General features: G+C 42.1%; 1 long non-coding RNA gene across 1 annotated transcript; it reads right to left on the bottom strand.

Moving 5' to 3' along the window:
• Nucleotides 1–2,432: 2,432 nt before the first annotated feature.
• LOC116654013 lies at nucleotides 2,433–11,524 on the bottom strand. The gene is made up of 3 exons (XR_004308783.1): nucleotides 6,279–11,524; nucleotides 3,325–3,486; nucleotides 2,433–3,103 (listed from the first exon to the last, which is right to left on the bottom strand). It is a non-coding gene; the product is annotated as an uncharacterized LOC116654013 (long non-coding RNA).
• Nucleotides 11,525–11,612: the final 88 nt, after the last annotated feature.

Raw genomic sequence — 11,612 nt, 5'->3', positions numbered from 1 at the left:
TATTGTACAAGGGATATTATAAATATATCCCTACACTTCTGTTCTAATAATCAGAAAATTCAGGATGAATATCAATAGTAGGCAACCACCAAAGAGATTAACTGTTACTGCAAAACACTCTAAAATTAAATGTTAATTCTTTCAAAGATTTGAAACTTCACTAATCCCAAAATTTTGGAAGGCTTTATTCTCTTCCAAGAGAGACCAATACAACTGAGTTGTAGTGCATCTTCATATCAGTCTGAGTGGACCATAACACATCCTGCACAACAGAGAAGTTGGAAAGTGTTCTGTGTTCTGGAAAGTAATTCTGTGAAAGTGTTCAGGAGAGGGTCACAAGTACAAGAAGACTGTGGAATCATAGACAATAACAGGATGATCATGTAGATGAGTCCAAAGCAGACAAAGTTTGGTCCAGGCTACCTTGGAGACAGACTTCAGCACCTCACATTGGAAAACATAACTCCATGGAAGGAAATGGAGCTCAGTGTCCCATGGGAGTCACCAGTAAGGTAGGAACTAGGAGAGGCACGTCTTAAGGAGAGCACAGGCAGCAATAGGTCTGCCATAAGCCAGTGCTCTTGCATAGGAGGGCCTGGTGACCTGTACCTGAAGCCCCATTCTAGAACTTACTTATTCCTTACATCCTGATGGGTCCAGCTGAAGAGGTGAAGAATTCAAATACCTGGTTCTGTCCTTCCACACTGCTGGAAGTTTAACAGATTGGAAGTTCACATAGCTCTTTGAGATCATCAACTAAAGGCACTACAGGAATGCAAATGTGCTCAGCTCCTTCCTCCTTTCTTCTCTAGCTCAAATACATTATTGATTTGCTCAGTGACCAGGGGCCACTTGTCAAAAGTATAACAGCATTAGCAGCACTTGACGTAATAGGGGAATGGAGAGATCTGTGATTAAGTTTAGACAGCCTTGTTTGACTTAGTTAATTGGTTAAATATATTCAGTTACATGTGATGCTTCAGATTTCCTGCTCCAGTAGGGTATAATATTAATTTTAATTAAAGTTTAACAGAGTTGGCCAAATATTTCTATTTTCTGAGTATTTTTCTTAATAATATAATTCATACTCTGCTGTATAAGGAAGCAACTGAGGCCTGAAACCTTTTTATCTGACCATGAAGATGGAAAAGAACTAGATAGGCTACCATTGAGAAGAAGTGAATTCATTAATTTTTTTTTTCTAATCTGAAGAAGAAATAGGTAAGAACTAGTTTAAATCTCCTCCACTTCAAGTTGGGATTCACCTATGTCTTCCTAGAGAGGTGTTCTTTCTTTAAAAATCTAAAATTCTCATGAAATCCATAACTGCAAGAAATTGTACCTCCTAAGTCTGCCGAGGAGTCTTCATGTTGGCTGTTAACCCTTGACGACCCCTAGTTTGATGCTTCCTTTCTGAAGATTTGCATCCATCAAAAAAGGAAGGTGAAACAGCATTCCATGGTCTGCTTCTATCCAAGGGTCCACAAAAGTGGGGACTCTTACCACAGATCCCCGCATGTTTCCAGAGACAGAGCTCTCTTAGTTTCCTCTTTATGGAGACTCCCACAGGACACTGAGGCCCATCTCCTTCAGTTCAGCATTCCTCTTGGGAGAGATTATCTGTGCCAGGTACAGGTTGACATGAATGTCAGATTTGCAAAAAGAAGTTCCATGTGATCAAGAAACATCCCTCAGCTCTTACCTGGAGAGGCTTTCAGTCTGGCTTGTTCAATTGCTGTGGTCCTTGGGCCATAAACATCTCCATCCAAAGTTGGAGTTACATGAGGGATGTGCACGCCCCAGTGGCACTACCAGACTAGTCATCGGAGCAGATCCACCTGACCTCCACAACATGGCAAGGCATCTAGCAGGTGTTCAAAACAGGGAGGTGGCTACCTCCAATGAACCATGTTGACGTAATAATTACAAGAGTTGGTATTGCTTTCCTAATGACAGCAATTGAAAGTGCAAATACAGCCAGAGCACATTAAAAATAGCCCACTATAGCAGCTGCATTAGAGGACTTTTCCCAATGCAGAGCTCACAGGACCGCCTCTCTGGCTTTCCTGCCAGCTCCCAACCCCTCTGCTTTGCATTTCAATTATTTTTCCTTCTCTCTCCTGAAATGCAGACTGAAAGATCTGAAAGAAGAAAGATGGAAGGCAACTCTTGTACTGCCCACCAACCATGCCTAGATCTCTTTATATTACAGGCGGTCAATTAAAAAGATGTGATATTTTTCTTCTACAGTATTGGGATCCAGCTCTGCAAGCATTTAATTATCTGCATAGGTGGAGCCAGGACTGGGAGAGGGTGGAACACTGTCTGTTCTTTCAGCTGATCTGTCCCTGACAGCAATCAGCTCAGGCATTTTGAGCCTCGTGATAAAAAAATAAAAGAGAAATAACCAATTTCTGCGTGTTTTTTCTCTATTGTAACATCATTAAGGTTCTGATGTCTTGACTTCCACTGGACCTAAATACCAAAAATATATGTAAATATTTTGCTAAACAAGGCTCCCAGCTTGGCCAACATCCTATCTAAGAGGTGAGATTGTAAATATCCACATCATCTGTAAATTACATGGATGATAACCTTCAGTACCAACTTGTGCTGGGGTACTTTGGACTATAGTTAATGACGCCTCCCAGTCTGACTTTTTGTCACATATTTATTGTACTTCTGCCCCTTGGTAACAACTCGAAGTATTCCTTGGAGGTGAAGGACTCTGGCAAGAATGCTCCAGGTATAAATGACACAGCTCATTTCTCTCCCTTCCCAAATCTTCCTCTAACCCACTTTGGGCAATCCATCTCCCCCAAAAGGGTGGAGGAATTACCAGTGTCCATGAAACAGACATGAGAACAAAATGTACTGCACTGTGTTAAGGATTCTTCTTCCTGCTGCCTAGGCTGTGAGATGGCTGGCAGAACATCACTGGCACTGGCATTCAGCGGGTACAGGAGTGGGGTAGACACATAAAAGACCATAGGCAGGCTGGGATTCACCATGCAGCAACCCAAAGGAAGGATCCTGACATCTCGCTCTTGCTTGGGGTGTCAGAGAAACCAGAGTTATGTTCTCAGGGGAGTCAGTCATGGGGCTGGAACAGAGCAAGATATAATTATGGAATAATGCTTGTTCTTTTCCCACCACTCCCCCCTTACTAAATTAGCTGTCATGTCACTAAAAACGTTTCTGTGTTCCACAATCAGTCCACTTAACTGTAACAAAGCAGCACAGATCTATCAAACTCACAATGAGCTCCACTAATGACCGCTGAAATTACCAGATCTGTCCTGCTTCCCAGCACCCCGCTCTTACCTCCACCTCTCTTCAGTCACTGCTCTGCTTGAGGCCCTGGCCAAGGGAAAAGGAGTGAGTCGAAGGGCACACGAGGCTGCAGCATTGCTCTGCCTTGCAAGTGTGGAGCTGTAGGGTTTATGTCTTTTTCGCTGTGAAGGTGAAGCCGGAGGGGGCTCTGATCTGAAGATACCAAAGGAAAACCGTCAGAGCTAGAGCCAGCAGTGAAATACCAGCAGAGTGTATTGTTCCTGGTCCTTGATTATGCATTTAGCTGCATTGCTAAGCACTATTTTTTTTTTATTTTTTTTTATTGGTAACTGCTCCTCGGAAGTGCAATCTTGCTGCTATTCAGATACAGTGTGGCTTCTATTCTCTCCTCCAGTTTTAATTATGTGTCCGCCACTGCTCCCTCTCCAAGCTGGCGGGCTCTGAGATTCATAATTTCAGCCTGACACCATAGTAACCATTTAGTTTGATTCAAGACTCTAATGTCATCACTGGCTAGTCTTGAATAGAGCAGGGAGAGAGGGTGTAATTTGAAGGCAACATCACATAGAAACTGCAATTATTTCTCCCTTTCGGAGGGAAATGTAAACAAAAGGTCATCACTGGTCAGTGCTCTTCATTTCCATCCTCACTCACTGACAAGCTGACTTTTTGTTTATTATTTATTTCTTCACCCACCCACAGGCCTCCACACCATCACTGGGAGCAGCAGCCAACATTAGTTATCATCCCTCCATAGCAATGTGACTACACCCCTGGGAGAACTCTTCCAGTATTTGAACATAGAATCATAGAATTATTAAGGCTGGAAAGACAAATAAGATCATTGAGTCAAACCATCATTCCATGCCTGTGACTTCTACAGACCATGTCATTCAGTGTGACATCTTCTTAAACACCTCCAGGGACCGTGACTCTGCAACTTACCCACGCAGCCTGTGCCAATGCATCACTGCTCTTTCTGAGAAGAAATTTTTCTTAATACCTAAGTTGACCCCAGACAGCTTGTAAAACCTCTTGGAGTCCCATGAATATTTTGAAGAGGGCTGTCTCCATGGGGCCAAGTGCTTCTGCACCCAGCATTTTATTGACAGTCAAACCTGTCATTGCAAGGAAGTAGTTTCATTCAGAATCTCTTCTCTCTATTCCCTTTCTCCAGTGAAGAACCCATGTAGAATTTCCTGTCTTTCCCCTTAAATTAAATGTTTGAGTCTCATCTGGACACCACACTCAACAGCTCCAGAATCAACCCTCTAGCTCCCAAGAGCTATCCTGCCCTCCACCAGCTTAGAGAGCTGCCTTCTAGTCACGCACATAGGCTTATAATAAAAAAGCCGCAGGGCACCAATGCTACCATCCAAGTTATTAGACCCTGGACCATAGTTTGCAATGTCTCTGGACACAACCCTTCCTTGATCGCACTGGGAAAGGCCAAGAAACATAAGACGGATATCAGCAAGACAGATGAAAGTGTGCACGCAGTGAAATGCAATTGACTGGGTAGCATTCACTGCAAATCCCGCTGCAATAAATGAAGCTCTCCTGCCCTCCCCCAATGGCTCAGTGATAGAAAGGAGTTAAGTGAAAATAAATGCTCATATCAAATCACAGGTATTGATTTTCTGAGCTAGTAAATGAAGGCGCTTTATCTCCGGTGGGAGATTGAATGTCTGTGTGCCATGCTTTGCTCCATTTTCATAAAAAGGAAGGCATGGTGGAATTATTTTACCTGGCTTCTCATAAAGTGTAAAGGGAGCAGATTCTCATGACAATGACAAGAGGTATCAATCAGGAAAAATGCCATGAAGACAATGGAGCCATTGAGGATTGGCAATGGAATAACAAGCTTGGGAGGCTGTCCTTGGACATCAACTCGTCCTTCAGAAAATATGGATGAGTGCCTTTCCACATCTCTGTGGTCCCTTTTCCCCTTCCAGAAACCTGTTCTCCAGTTTACTTTTGCTTTGCTAGAAGCTAAGCTTACATCTACATCATTTAATTCTTCTGGCTGTTTTAAGATGAGAACAAGGATTTCACTGCTACTTATGCCAGTTTTGAGCTCTAATGAGTTCTGAGCAGGATGTGATATTGAAATTATAGGTACATTACATTTAATAATCCGCAGAAAAACCTTAAAGGGAGTTGTCCATTGCCTTGAGGAGTGGTTTAGAAGATCAAAGCTGACTGATGCAAAGTAATTCGTGTAGGCAGAAGTCGTCATACTCGCAAAGGTCCTCTTGGAAATACAACCTCTTTTTGACTGGGTTCATCTACACAGGCATGCCTTGAAATGAAAGAGCTGAACTTCTGCATCTGAGATCCACAGATCTGTGTCCAAGCCTTCCATCTTATCTGGTAGTTACCCATGTTATCAGGCAATTTTCTAGCACTAGCAAACCACATCTGCAGCCATCCACTCATTTCACTATGCAGACGGACCTGGTGTATTTTGCTGCTGGCATTTTTCAAAGTAGAAGAGATCAAATGCAAAAAATAGATGCAAAGAAGCAAGTCACTAAAAAGCAGGTCCTACACTTCTGTGGCACAACACGGGATTCTTCTGGTATAAAACTGCTGTTGAGCACATTTTGACTCCCTGCCTTTCATGGCCTTGCCCACTGAGGCCAACTTGAGGAGAGCCAGGTGAATATAGCAACAGGGAGAAGAAAAACAGGTGGATTTCATCCAGAAGTGACTTGTTTCTGAGAGAAGGATGATAGAGGGACTCTTATGTTCCTGATATGGAACCTGACTACTTATTCTGTCTCAAAAGTACCAGAGAGAGAAACAACTGAGTACAGAATCCCAATTTCCAGGGACACAATCAACAATCTTCAGCTTTGAGGCTCTTCTATGTTGACACACAGAGGCTTGGGATGCTGTTCAGAGCTCCAGAAAGACTATCTGTGTTGACATGGCCTGAAGCTATTGCTCTTTCCATCCATAGCATGATAACTGCTACTGACCTCTGAGGAAGCAAAGCCAGGCCCAAGTCCATCCACTCCATGGAGATAAGCTCTCATGTTCTGTCCTGGATTTCCCACCACTGATATGTAGTGAAACAATGGACAGGTTGTTGATAACAGTTTTCACTACATAAAGACATCTATAGAGAACAATAAGAAAGACATTATTAGAGGTTCTATTTGAAAGGAAGGAAATGGGACTATGGGTCCAAAGAAGCATCAGTGCAAGTTCAAACTGTGGGGAAGAAAAACCACCGAATATGGGAGGCATAAACATGGTTCAGTAAGGGAATACTGTCTTGATGTTAGGCTCCCAAAGTGGTCTTTGGTGTGCAGTTGCAATGCAGCCATGCTATGATAGTTCTATACAGAAAAAGAACTATATATAGAACTATATAAAACTATAGTTCTAATTAGAAATAGTTCTGTGTCGGCATTCTTTGAAATTTACTTCATTATTTCTTGATTACTGTACAGCCTTTCTCAAAGCATCTTCTGGGAAGGTGGGTAATTGAAATAAGTAAGAGAATGAAGGCACTTCTTTGTAGATCTTGGTTGAAGCCAAGTCACTTTTGCCAGAGCCATGAGGCAAATAGGTGAGATTTTCTTTTTATTCCCAGTGGGAGGGTTGAACATAATGTGTTATCATTTTGTTTTGGTAGGATTTCTATTTTCATAGTGACAATCATTTTACATCATCGAGATCTGTTAACCTCTCTTTGCACCTGCTTTTGGTTTTGGAACATGGACTGCCTTTTTGTTTGTTTGTTTTTGGGGGGGCGAATGGGGAATCATTGTTTCTTTTTTAGTTTTGTTTCATAGTAGAGAAACAAAACATGTTGCTTGTTATTATTATTCCCCCATCCACATGCCTGAGGTGTCTTTTTCAATAACATTCTTACTGCGACAAGCAGAAACGTTGCCCTGTACAACCTCTCTATAGAGTGCAAGCATCAATCCTCTCTTATTAAGCTGAAGCTAAAATGCTCATAGACAAACTGTTAAAAAGAAGAAAGCATCCATGCTGCGGTGGAAAAGGTAAAATGTAGTAATTGTCCAAAGCTTTCAAGGAAGAATATCTCAGTAGGGGAGGGAGGACCTTTTTCCTTTCTGTGACAAATTGCCAGAAGACTCCAGGAAAGCTCACTTCACCAATATATATTTATTTTTAGGCACAAAATCACCCTTGGTGCCCTTGATTCCTGCAAATGTGCTGAGGAGAATCAAATACTATTCTCTACCCAGCTTCAGGTACAAGTTATCCCTACCTAATATTGCTGCTCTTTTTGAATACTTTCTGATTCTGATTTATTTGCAGTGTCCCAAAGAAAAGAAAAAATGGCACTGCTTGTAATGTCTGCCACGTCTATATGGCAACAAGAGAGAACTGGTGTACATATAGAGTTACAAGGTGGATTAATCTGATTAAATTCCAACCTCTAAGTCAAAGCTAGTCACCCAAAGCTCCTTTCTTACAGTAGACAGATATCAATATACAGTCAATGGTACCAGAGGTGCAATTCAGCCAATTTCGAAGTAGATGCCTAAAGCAGATCACACGAATCACAACCCAAGAGCATATTTCTCCCCATTGATTGCAGAAGGATCCTAGCATGACTAAACTGTTTTTAGATACTGAAAGCAACGCTGACTGGCTCAAGGCCCCTACCTTTGAATCCTTGCATGGGCAGCTCTTCTTCAATGATGTCTCTTACTCTGTAGTTTCACTGTCGTTATTTGCCCCTGGTTCAACTATGGAGATAGGGCTTAAAGGCATAGATCTCACTCAGGTAATCTTGGGGAGTAAAAAATGAAGAAGACAGCACCCCTAATAACATTTTTAACCTGATTTTGGATGCATCCCACTAGACTTTAGGATGGTACTTTGGATCAATCATCTGAAAGCGTCTTTTGACAGTTGGAGATGGATGGAGTCATGGAACGAAGCCATAAGAATATGATCCAGTGAGCTGTTGATCTTCAGACTTTATATGCAACCTTAGTCCAAATAGCAATAAACATAGGAGTCCGGAGGCTGGAGGTAGGTATCTGAACTTGGTCAGGAATAAGAAATTGGTGGACCAGGTCATTTTCGCAGGGAAAATGCCTTTTTCCTTTTTCTGCTGTCAGACTTTTTAAATAACCTTTAGAAAAAGTGCACCTGGGAACTCAAGCAAGACAGCACAAAAACAGAGCTGTGCAATGCACACCAGCCAGCTCAGGTCTCACCAGAAGCAGATTCCAAAGTCAGATGTGAGATTTTGATGCCTAGTGAAGTTAACTTTTTAAAGCAAAAGAAAGCAGACTGTTGCAGGCTGAACAAGTCAATGCTTCTCACAGCAGTACTCATGAATCCAGAAAGACAGTCCATATATTATTTAAACCATCCAATTTACTGAACAGCTCAAAGGGGTTCTCTCTACAGCAGAGTTTATGAGGACTCACAGAAAACTTTGCAAAACATTCTGCTTTCAGCCAGTTCTTCTCTGGCTGTAAGAGGTTTTGCTTCCTTGCTTGGATCATTTGCATGAAGAAAGGTCTTTGCTCCTGTCACCTCTCTTGATAGCAATACAGTCACCTGTGCCTCTTCAGAAGGAGGTGTTGTAGAGTTTCATGGCTCTAGGCCAGCACCTTCAGACACAGTGATGACTCTATTGGCAACATCATAGCACAGATGTATCAGAGAGAACAGGAAAAGATGAGCCGTTAATAACATCTACTCTGAGTTCTGTTGGAACTGGAATAGCAGATACTAGCTGGAAGGCAAGTGCTCCTCTCCATGAGTTTGAAGAGAGAATTGTGTTTAAATTCCTTCATGATACCCAACCAGAAGACTGCCCATCTGGAGTTCCTTGGGCATCGAAACAACACATCTGTCATAAAAGGAGGTTCAAGTTCATGTCTCCCTATAAAACCCACATAAGCAGAGCTCTAAGAAGCTGTAAAACTCAGAAGAAAAGCAAACTTTCTCACCCTTCAAATAATCTCACATCTCAGTTTTTCAACCTGTGCTTGGATGAACGTTTGCATCTGTAGTTAAGGCACCTAAACAAACTTTTCCCTCCTGTGTAACAATCATATTCCTCTCCTGGATTTTCTCACATCTGAGTCACAAAGTGATGTGTTTATATTGCAAATGTGTGTGAGCAGATCTTCCCTAACTAGCAGAGGACTGGAGAGAAACAGCTGAACAAGTACATGCTCGTACATGCACTGACACACACACAATGGACCTAACACAGCTAGTTATAAATCTAATAAACTGGCAAGCACCACGATCCTTATGCTGCCCATAAATAATTCACTGCCAAGATGCTTGTAGGAACAGCACCTTCTGGATAGTCCATGGGAAATTCTAACGGGTACTGAGCCCTGCTGACTCCAGTTATTAATCCTGTTTATTGCTGCAGTGCCAAAGGGCTAACACAGAATGAGCCCCCCTTTGGGCTAAGAACTGTATAAACACAGACTCTTGAGTTTAAAAGGACTCTGGGAGGAGAAAACACTGGTATAATGATGTTAGCCCAGCCCCAGGACTGTCAAGATTCAAAATGTGTTTCCTCTCCAAGAACCAGCAATAGCTTTTAGGCAAAATTCTCCACTTTGTGTTAGAAATAGACCCAAGATGCTGAGTCTAGAGCCTGGCAAGGATGTGAATGTCTCCAGCTCTAAATGATCCAGATGGGTTGTGTTTATTAGGGTGGTCTCTTAGCAGTATAGATCACCTCAGTGGGAGGAAGGAGCAGAGAATGGAAGAGATTTCACCCCTTCCTTCTTGAAACACTTTGTTTTAGAAATACAATTTCCTTATCAAAAGGCATGCACCCTGCATTATGAGCTTGCTGAAGCCCCAGACCTGCTGAGTTTCCCATGTGTTTCTCCACCAGAGCATTTCTAGGGAAGAACAGAGACTGGTTTCTGTTGTTCCTCAACTCCTGAGTTGTTTTGCCTCAAAGAACCAGAGAGTTAAACCATGGGAGAAAGTAGTGCCCTTGGCAATGATGACAGATGAAACAAACCAGTGTTGTTTCAAGGGGCAGCTGAACAGGCCATCACCAGCCTTGATCAGTGATCTAAAAGCAGGAGGATCTAAAAATATTCTGTTATTTTTTGAGCCAGCCCATCCCTTTCCATTGTGATTTCTATATACACAGTCTCATTGCTGGATGCTGAGTTTTTGAAGGATTGTTGTTGAAAACATTCACTACAAGGTGCCTCTTTTTCTTTAACAAGCAAAGAGGACTGAGCTAGGATTTAGCAGAGGTAGGCTATCATCACCCCTTCACCGCTCACTCTATTGCAGCTTAGAAATGGCATTTCAATTGCCTCAGCTGTAAAGTAGGAGAGAGCTACCATTCTAGAAAGCTCTCTGAGTTCTACCAGTAAATGCTCCCAGTCAGTGCTGATCAATATTATTGATATTTTTTAAATCCTGAATCACAGTCTTGACTTTTATAGGGGCATGACATATGTGAGGCAGCACTACAGCTCCCTGAGCAAAGACCTTTGCCATTACTTCTATTGGTCATGAAGTACAAAGCTGGTCTTTTGCATCATAGCTGAACCAGTCACATCATCATGGGCTACCAGAAGGGTCCTGCATGATCACATTCAAATCTGCAAATTAACTCTTATGCTTTCCCTCTACCCATTCACAATGGAACAAGGTGCTTGGACCAATTTCATGCCAGCTTTCAGAAAGTTATTAACTCATCTCAGGCTAAACATGGCAACCGAACACACCTGGGGAGGCCTCCATAGTTCAGGGCAGGAAGCCTTTGTAAAAGGAAGTTTAAGAGGGATGCTGGTTCCCCACACAGCAACAGCTGCAAAGAAAAGAGGTATCACTGGGAAAGGAGAGAGCCACAGACATTCTGGAGGTCTTGGTGTGATGCAAAGCTCCAGTCTATGTCTTAAGTCTGACTCTGGAGACTACAGCTGTGAGCTGCAGCCATTGAGGTGTAATGCCCTGAAATTAGACATTTATACATATGTGTATAATATAATCTTGTAAGCTATAAAGCAAAGGTTGGTTCTGCTTCTTCCAAGGTGGGTTTCCCAATAACACCTTAAATGAAGTGTCTCAAATAAGGATTTAATTTAGACTCAATAAGGAGAGTTATTGCTCCATAATGAAATAGCGAGTAGTTATTGCAAACACATTTAGTGAGGTTTAACAGCCTTGTAATAGGTATGTAGAAGCTGTGGCCTGGCTAGGAAAGTTCAGTGAATATCTCCTTAATCTTATACAGGTATTTTGGTTTGGGGTTTTTTTTCTTTTTTTTTTTTTTTTTTTTTTTTAAATCTGAGGGGGAAAAAGAAAAAAGAGCGCCA

This window comes from Coturnix japonica, chromosome 12 (genome assembly GCF_001577835.2).
Source record: "Coturnix japonica isolate 7356 chromosome 12, Coturnix japonica 2.1, whole genome shotgun sequence".
In the NCBI taxonomy this organism is placed as follows: Eukaryota; Metazoa; Chordata; class Aves; order Galliformes; family Phasianidae; genus Coturnix; species Coturnix japonica.
This window is presented reverse-complemented; position numbering and strand designations above follow the sequence as displayed.